This window comes from Nematolebias whitei, unplaced genomic scaffold (genome assembly GCF_014905685.2).
Source record: "Nematolebias whitei isolate Nwh7 unplaced genomic scaffold, NemWhi1 Nwh_scaf_121, whole genome shotgun sequence".
Lineage (NCBI taxonomy): Eukaryota > Metazoa > Chordata > Actinopteri > Cyprinodontiformes > Rivulidae > Nematolebias > Nematolebias whitei.
The window spans coordinates 14,865-23,847 of record NW_023618666.1 but is presented as its reverse complement, the minus strand read 5'-3'; the positions used below and the strand labels follow the sequence as shown (position 1 = coordinate 23,847).

General features: G+C 38.9%; 1 long non-coding RNA gene across 1 annotated transcript in view; it reads right to left on the bottom strand.

The window, feature by feature from the left end:
* Positions 1 to 7,564, bottom strand: part of LOC119429217 — a 14,916-nt gene extending 7,352 nt beyond the window's left edge. The window contains exon 1 of the long non-coding RNA XR_005187745.1: positions 7,457 to 7,564. This is a non-coding gene — a long non-coding RNA (uncharacterized LOC119429217). The remainder of the gene's footprint in view (positions 1 to 7,456) is intronic.
* Between the last annotated feature and the right edge of the window lie 1,419 nt (positions 7,565 to 8,983).

Sequence of the window (8,983 nt, the reverse complement as noted above, 5' to 3'; positions counted from 1 at the left end):
CCGGTGTGATCCATTAGGTGCTCGTTGACTGTGTAGGAAGGAAGTAGAGGTAGGAAAGACTAGGAATCCCACACATACCTGAACCATTGACTTGGTGGTGTCCCTGAAAAGGACGTCAAGGCTCTCTTTTCTACCTCCTCCATGTACAGGTTGGCAACAATAGGACAAACTGGAGACCCCATAGCACACCCATGTTTCTGCCTATAATATTGCTCCCCATATGTGAAGTAGGTTGACTGCAGGCACAGTTTCAAGAGTTGACACAGTTGTTCTGTGGAAAGCGTGGTCCTGCTGCTCAGAGTGGTGTCTGATTTTAATTTTAAACTGACCATCTCTACTGCATCATCAACAGGATTAGGATCAGAATTAAAATTTGGTTGTCAGCAGCAAAACTGGTTGATCCACTCTGAGAAGGTGCTATTTAAGAGACTGAGCTGAATATAGCACCTCAGACTGAGGAAGTCTCTCGGATAAGAGACGAAACGTTTCTACATTTCTTTGCTTTGTTTTGTTTTTTTGAATGTCCAGAGGACCAGATTTAACTTTTTTAGATTTTTCTACCTGGATTATTGAGCATGCATCAGGATATTAGTGTGTAGTGTTATTTTATCTATGTAGCTAGCTAAACTCAGAAGCTAACTAAAGATTGACAGTAACAGATAAAGCTTGTAAAAATGTGCTCATCCATCCAGTTAGCTGGTTAAACAGTTCACCTAATGATCACTGTTTATGTTAATGTTCTCCTCACAGGAGGTTCTGACCTTAATGTGAGGAGGACACAGACAAAAGAAAAGTGAGGTGGGGGCCACAGGACAGTCACAAACTTTGTTGTTAAAGTTTGCAGACTTTTTTTTTTACAGTGGCGGTTGCATGGTGGAGGTAAGTAAACTGTAAAGGATGTTGCTGACAGTTCAGCTTTTATTTCTCAGCCTAGATAATGTTTTTTGATCAATAATAACACAACCATTTTATTGTTGATGTTTTGTGTTCTCGTGTTAATTAGGGAGATGATAAGAGACCTAAACTCCAGAGAACCACAGAGAAGATTCAGGAAGAGACACAGAAGTACAGAAGTCTGCATCAACCCTACCTCAGTGAATCCAGTGACCTGCTGGTGGAATGTGAGGGACAATATGTCAGTGCTATCAAACTGACAACCAGGTATCTGTGTGTGCAACAAGCATCATCCACACCCTCAGAGTGAACATTTTCTACTGCCGGAGACACCAGCCAGGAGTGGGCTTGTTTGTATCCAGAGAAAGCAGACATGTTGATGTTGTACCGAAAAAAGAACCGCCCAGGAACCGACACCGAAGTGAAGGTACAGACACCGGTACAGATTTTTTTAGAAAGGTACCCAGCCCTACGGGACAGTCTTGAAGGAGTGCTTAAATGCTGTTGCTGAGACATTTGATGGAAAACAAAAAGACGAGACGTGTGGAAAAAAAATCAAACAAATCCTGACGTCAGCTTCAATAGCAAGAAGAAAATCAGAAATATTAGCAGATGATGAGCTGGCACAGCTGCAGCTGTTCAAAGTCATTGATGATTACAGATGTTACTGATAATGCTCAGCTACATGAGAACGGCTCTGATTCCATTCTAACCAAGATTTAATTTACTGGCAAGACAATCCCATGTCCATTTCTCTCATTAAGAAAAGTAAAATAATGAATAAACAAAAGAGAAAAGGTGTTAAATTCTCTGTTTTCAGTTTTTTCCTAAAATAACCATTTTTATTTATTGTTTTCTGAAGTGTTTTACTTGAAAACACATTTTTATAGGTTGGTGCCTCAAGCAAAAAAAAAAGAGAAAAATCTTTATTTCAATTCAATTCAGTTCATTTATATAGCGCCAATTCACAACAGAAGTCATCTCAGGGCACTATTTGTCTGGGACTAATTTTAAATATGGTAAAAGAGCTAGTTGTTTACTATAGTGCAGTTTGTTAACAGTGAAAATGTGAATACAGGTAGGCAAGACCATAAAAGACAAACGTTGGACTTTTGTTCGGACCTTTCACTAGGAGGAAATTTTATTAAGTGGACCTCAGCGAGTTTTAATTGATTACCACCAGTGTAAAGGATTGTATTTTCTAGTTGAAATTGAACGCATCGTGATGCCGTAACAACAAGCTGTGAAGAAGAGCAAGCTTGTTTTCAACAAGTCTGAATCACGGACAGCTTCACTGCAGGATCCAGACGGTTCCTAACACAGTTCAGCTCCACACTTCACTTTAAGGGGCCGTTTACACGGCGCATATTTAGAGTGAATCTGCTCCTTTCTCTCTGCGGTTCTGCTGTTCATTTACACGACACCAGTGCCCCCCCCCTTGAATCTGGAGGTTTCTGAACCCACCTTCCAGTGTGGAGGTTTTTCGCTGACCGCCCACTGACAACATAAACATCTCCCGCTGAGGCTTTGTGTTAAACCACATGCGCACACGCACATGCAGACAGACGGCATATTTCTATCAACAACATGGCAGCGGACACACTGCTTTCTGAGCTACGACTGATGGAATATATTTTGAGTCTCATATTTAATTAATCTACACCTGAATGCAGCTGCTGTGACCAACATCTGTGTCAGAAGAGACACCAGTCAGATCCAGTTCTAATATCGCTGTTTATAGAACGAGGCAGGCAGATATTTCACGTGTCACGCTGCACTATAACATACTAAATGTGCTAAATAATAACAGTTTAACAATAATAAACAGTATTAATGTTAGTGTGGGAGATATATAATGAAGTTATCTGAGCTAAATGAAGCTATCTGGACTCAAGTTATATGATTTAAACGATGCAAAACATGTTGCATGTTATTAAAGTTGAAAATGAAGACATCAGGTTTAATTTTTATTTATTTATTCAACATCACAAACTGTATGTCACACAAACACTGATAATTAAACTGAACACACTATTAAAAACACATTAACTGAACTGTAAACTACATGAACTGGACTCTGCTCTCTGTTTTCATCCTGGATTCTGGCGACATGTTGTTTTTCTGGCTTGAACAGGCTGTCACTCCTTTGCTTAATGCAGCTTAAAACATTCAATGGATTGGAAAGAAGAAATGAGGGGAATTTTAAATGAATAGTTCTTCCAACATGACATTTCTCTCTTCAACGTCCTCCTGCACTGCACCTGGGCTGAGGCTCGTTCAGAACTGGCCCGCCTGGTGGAAGGACAGCTTCTCCTCGCAGGAAATATAAAAATAAAAACTCAGTTGGTAGTATTGTAACCGAAGTAAACACAAGCTAACATTATTGAGAACGTTGATTTACCTGCAGTAAATCGACTGCTGATTATCACGGAGTAAAGTTCGACATCATCATCGTCGACTCGGTTCTGGTCCGCTCAGCGACCGGTGTGGAGCTGTTAGATGAAGCGGTCCCGCTTGGAGTAAAAATCTGTCGACTCTCATCCAAAATCCAGCTTTAACTTCAGATGTTGTTAGCTGAGCTTTTAGCCCAGAGGAAAGGAGCGGGCCGAGGCAGCACGCATGCACATTAGGTGAATGTACAAAATTCACAGCGCCATCTAATAGGGCTGGGTACCTTTCTAAAAAAAATCGGTATTGGTACCGGTGTCGGTTCATGGACAGTTCTTTTTTCGGTATCAATTTTGTAATTATTATTAATTCTAACAAGAATAAAATTATGTTACACATTACAGTACATATTGTGAATTTTATTTTTTTAACTTTGGTATTTCTATTCCAAGCAGTTTTCTTACATTAAAATAAACAAATAATTTCCAGTTCAAAAGAACAGTTGCAAACCAGTGACATGTCAGTGTCTAATGCTCACTGCTACACACTAAGGACCTTTTCACTTGTTTTTCTTCAGAAACATCAACATGTCTGCTTTCTCTGGACAAAAACAAGCCCACTCCTGGCTGATGGTGTCTCCAGCAGTAGAAAATGTTCCCTCTGAGGCTGTAGATGATGATTGCTGCACACACAGATACCTGGTTTTCAGTTTGATAGCACTGAAATAGTGTCCCTCACATTCCACCAGCAGGTCACTGGGTTCACTGAGGTTAGGGTGATGGCAGACATCTGCATCTCTGTGTCTCTGCCTGACTCTTCTCTGTGGTTCTCTGGGGATTACGGCTCTGATCATCTCCTTAATTGACATGAGAACAAAACATCAACAATAACATGGTTGTGTTATTATTGATCAAAAAACATTATCTAGGCTGAGACATAAAGGTTTAACTGGTCAACAAAATCCTTTACAGTTTAATTTACCTCCACCATGCAGCTCCACTGTAGAAAAGACGACAAACTTTTAACAACAAAGTCTGTGATTGTGCTGTGGCCCCCACCTCACTTTTCTGTCTGTCCCCACATCTGGGTCAGAACTAGGAATGTGCGATATGGCATAAAATTCATATCACGATATGTATTGTGAAGGATGGCGATAACGATATATATCTCAATATGTTTTTGGTTTAAAACTTGCTAAAAAAAGCATAGGGTGTCCTTTTGCCATCATATATTTTGAATTAAGAAAATTCCACTACTAGGTCCAGAGAGTTTTTAAATAATAAACATATCAAGTATTAAGCTTCTTTCTTGTAGTGCAAAACAGTGTAAAAGATATCAAATGTAGTTTTAGCCATATGTTTTAAACAAAATAATATGTTGTTAAGTCTTAACAGTTTCCATCCTTACTTAATAAATGAACAGCAACAGAGCAGCATTTTACACTGAAACACTTCACCCTCCAACCCTCTAGTGGGCGACTCCTTCCGCTTTAATGGAGAGCTGACACAAAATGAGTATGTGGTTTTGACCAGAGGGTCTCGCAGTAAAATCACACAACACAGTGTTATTTTCACAGATCAGAGAGCAGGTTTTTCTAAAGCTGACCAACGCTTACTTTAACTTTCGATGGAAAAAAAAACTTTTGACGGAACACAGCGTTTTGCGCATGTGTCAGAATACGGCAACTCTACGGCAAGCCAGCTGTAGTCAGCTTTTAGATTCGCTACTTAGCTCTCGAAGAAAAGACTTTAACGGCACTTGCGCACAGTTTTCAACTCAAAAAAAGTAACGATTAAATCTGACAACTTTGATTTTACACTTGAACACCACTTACACACAGTTTTCAACAAACAAAAGTAACAATTAAACTGACAACTCTGATTTTACTTCAGACACAGCATTACTGCGATTAGCCGGTAGAAGACAGATCTCTATCGTAGGCTACATTTCTATCGTTTCTACCGTATACAGTTTATATCGCGCATTCCTACTGTGAATATGGATCCATAATATTTTTGCTTTTGTCACAGTTTTGTGTGGTCATTTGTTTGTTCAAGGGCTGGGCGATATGGACCAAAATATTTACTTAAAATCTATCCATCCATCCATCCATTATCTTTACCCGTTTATTCCATTTTGGGTCACGGGGGTCGCTGGTGCCCATGTCCAGCAATCACTGTGCGAGGGGCGGGGTACACCCTGGACAGGTCGCAAGTCCATCACAGGGCCACATAGAGACAAACGAGACAAACAACCATTCACTCTCACTCACACCTAGGGACAATTTAGAGTTACCAATCAGCCTAACATGCATGTTTTTGGTCTGTGGGAGGAAACCGGAGCACCCGGAGAAAACCCACGCATGCACGGAGAGAACATGCAAACTCCACCCAGAAGGCCCCTGGACCGGGGTTTGAACCAGGGACCTGTTCGCTGAGAGGCAGCAGCTCTACCAGTTGCACCACTGTGCTGCCCTATTTACTTAAAACAATCTTGATATTTTAAGATAAATGGTGGTATATGATATATATCTCAATATGTTTTTTCTTTCCATAAATTAATAACAAAAACATATTTTTGAGTCAAAGCTTTGTCCCAGTTGTCACACAGGCACATTTATTAACAAACAGCTGTAACTGTACAAAATAAATGTCTAAAAAATAAACTATTTACATATATTAAATAATAATTCTCTTCAGCTGTGCTGCCTTCACGACATTAGTAAGTGTGTGTAAAGCAGCACGTGAGGGGCTGTGTTTCTATTCAGTGAGGGAGGAGGAGGGGCCGCATGAAGTTGGCAGTAGAGGATGACACAGAAGTGGATTTTCACTTCTGTCCTGTCCTGGTCCCACAGAAAAAATCCTGTCCTGTCCCACTCCTGGTAACATGACTCTTGCTCCTGTCTACAACATAATTGTACACATCATATCTTAAATCTAAAACCAAAACAGTTATTATAATATATATGCAACCAGTCTTTCATATAAAAACTGGGATATACCGGAGAATGCTTTCACTCTAACGAGTTTGTTGTTGTACTGACATGGTTACAGCCGACAGTAACTATTTAGACAATAAAGTGATGGTTATTCACGTTTTCCTCAATTTCAGTATCCAGCAGGACGTCACAATATAAAAATAGGAATATTTTTACCGGAGAATTTGTGTACTTTAACCGGGAAGAGTTCGGGGGGTTTTTTACATTACAAACAGCGACAGATAATGAAGATTTTAACCTAAAAACCCACATAACAAAGCAGAGCATAGTTTTTAAATTAAAAGGGACAAGGTGGAGAAAAATGCGCTGTTTGAGTCTGTTCATTTACCGACGGTAAACAAAGTCCGACTCCTCGCAGCTGCAGCTGAGACTAAAGTTTAAAGCAGCACAGCACCAACACAACTCTCATGAAGTTCAGGGTTATTAGACACTTTCCTGCCCGTTCTGTGAGTTTAATAGACAGACAGTTACTTCTTACCTTGCGTTGCAAACTATTTTCAGTTATTCGGTACCGCTTAGCTGCTCCTCCCACCTTCCCGGTGAAAAGCTACGGTTGGAACAGATGACTTCTGGCCCAGAAGTTCTTTTGACTTGCGTTAAAGTGAAGGCTTACTAAAAGAAAACTACAAAATAGCTGCGCCCGTGTTTTTTTTTTTTAAGTTTCATTTTCATTTTTGGTTATTGGTCAGTTCCCGCTCCTGTCTGCTCCCGTTAGCTTTCAGTCCGGTCACGTGAGTTATAATGAGGTTGACTCCGATCCCGCCGGAATCTGGCCGGAATCATGTGACACGTGGTACTCCCGAAAAATGTCATCCTCTACTCCACACACAGGGCTGTGGTAGCTCGGTGTCTGTGGTTGCGTCAGGAAGGGCATCCGGCGTAAAAATAACTGCCAAGTCTTCGTGCGACTTAGTTCACTGTGGCGACCCATAACGCAGGGAGCAGCCGAAAGAAGAAGGAAAAAAAAAATATATATACACACACTTATGTTATTATTTATAATTATTATTTATTTATTGATATTATGATTGATTGATTATTGAGCATGCATCAGGACAAGAGCAAGATTTACTTCAACAAGTCTGAATCATGGATAGATTGACCGCAGGATCCAAACGGTTCCTAACACGGCTTAGCTCCACACTTTACTTTAGACTGCAGTAAATAAATACATACCTATGTAACCCTGACGTTTGGTTTGATACCAGCGAACTGATGGATCACTCACCCAGGAACTCTTCTCAGCTTCACACCATTTATTAACATGAACTTCATCTGTAACAGAAAAAAACTTGTGGTTGGTGGAGGTCTGACATGTAGCTCCTGCTCCAACTCTGAGAACATCAGGCAGTAAAAAACTGACGTCAAGCAGCCTCCACTTCCAAAATGATGGTTTTGCTGTGCACGTAAACTTTATGAATTACAGTAGTAACATTTATGAGATGTTTTCAAAATAAAAGCTGTGACTGACATCATTCTTACTGTGTTACAAAATGATTTTTAATGTCCACCTGTGAATATGGATCCATAATGTTTTTTGCTTTTGTCACAGTTTTGTGTGGTCATTTGTTTGTTCATTATGTGAGAATGTCAATTTGTTTTCCCTGAAGTTTCCAATAATACTAAAAAAAAAAAACCATTAAGTCTCCAGAGACCAGTCTCTCTTCAGGCTGACTGATGAACACCTCCAGATGTTACGGACCAATTTTCACCAAGATCTGATGTGGAATATCAAAATTAAAGCCACATAAATTTAACTATTTTATTTTCAAGTTAACAGTTTCCATTTTAATTAAAACCAAACTGTTTGTTTTAAAGACTAGTCTCACATCACGCTGACAGAGGAACACCCCAGATATCAGTTATAAAAATGCAACATATTATTTTTATTCCTTTTAAAAATGTCCCTGAAACATTTTAAATTTTATTCATATTAAATTTTAAATAATTTTGTTTTTTAAAGACTCTGAAGTAGCATGAATAATTATTTAACCAACAAAGAGAACATTTCAAAGACATTATAGTTGTTATTTTTTAAATACTAGCCTTAGCAATAACCTGAATTGCCTGTTTTCAACCTATTTTGTTGTAAATGTAGTTCTTCCTTTACAAAAGCTATTTTTATATTAAGCTCAACACACATAACAATTAATATGTTTTGTTTGTGTTGACATTATAAGAAAGACAAATATTCATTTTTTCTTTTAAAATGTTCTTTTAAAACGTAAAATAAAGCAATGAGCCAATGCTAAAATATATATGAACAAACCATTTTTTTCTCACATTAATAAACTTTTGAAAAAATATTACTAAGGAAAAGAATTCTGCACTTTGAAATGACAGAAATTAATGTTTTGTTTGTTTCTGTAGGGGAAACCATTGAGAGGTCTGAGCACCTTGTAACAGGTGTTTACGCTAACGTTCAGAGTTACGTAATAAATACTGATCACTTCAATCAAAAGCATAATGTGAGTCCTTGTAACAATTATGGTAAAGGTCTGTACTTACATAGCGTCTTTCTATCTTATTTCAAGATACTCAAAGCGCTTTACACTACAATCTGTGTCATCATTTACCCGTTCATACAGCAATCTACTAGATCTCTACAAAGCTAATTAAACAAATCATTCTAAAGAGACTAATCAGAGCTTTATCACATTCATACACCGATGGGACACACATCAGAGGCTATGAGGAGTTCAG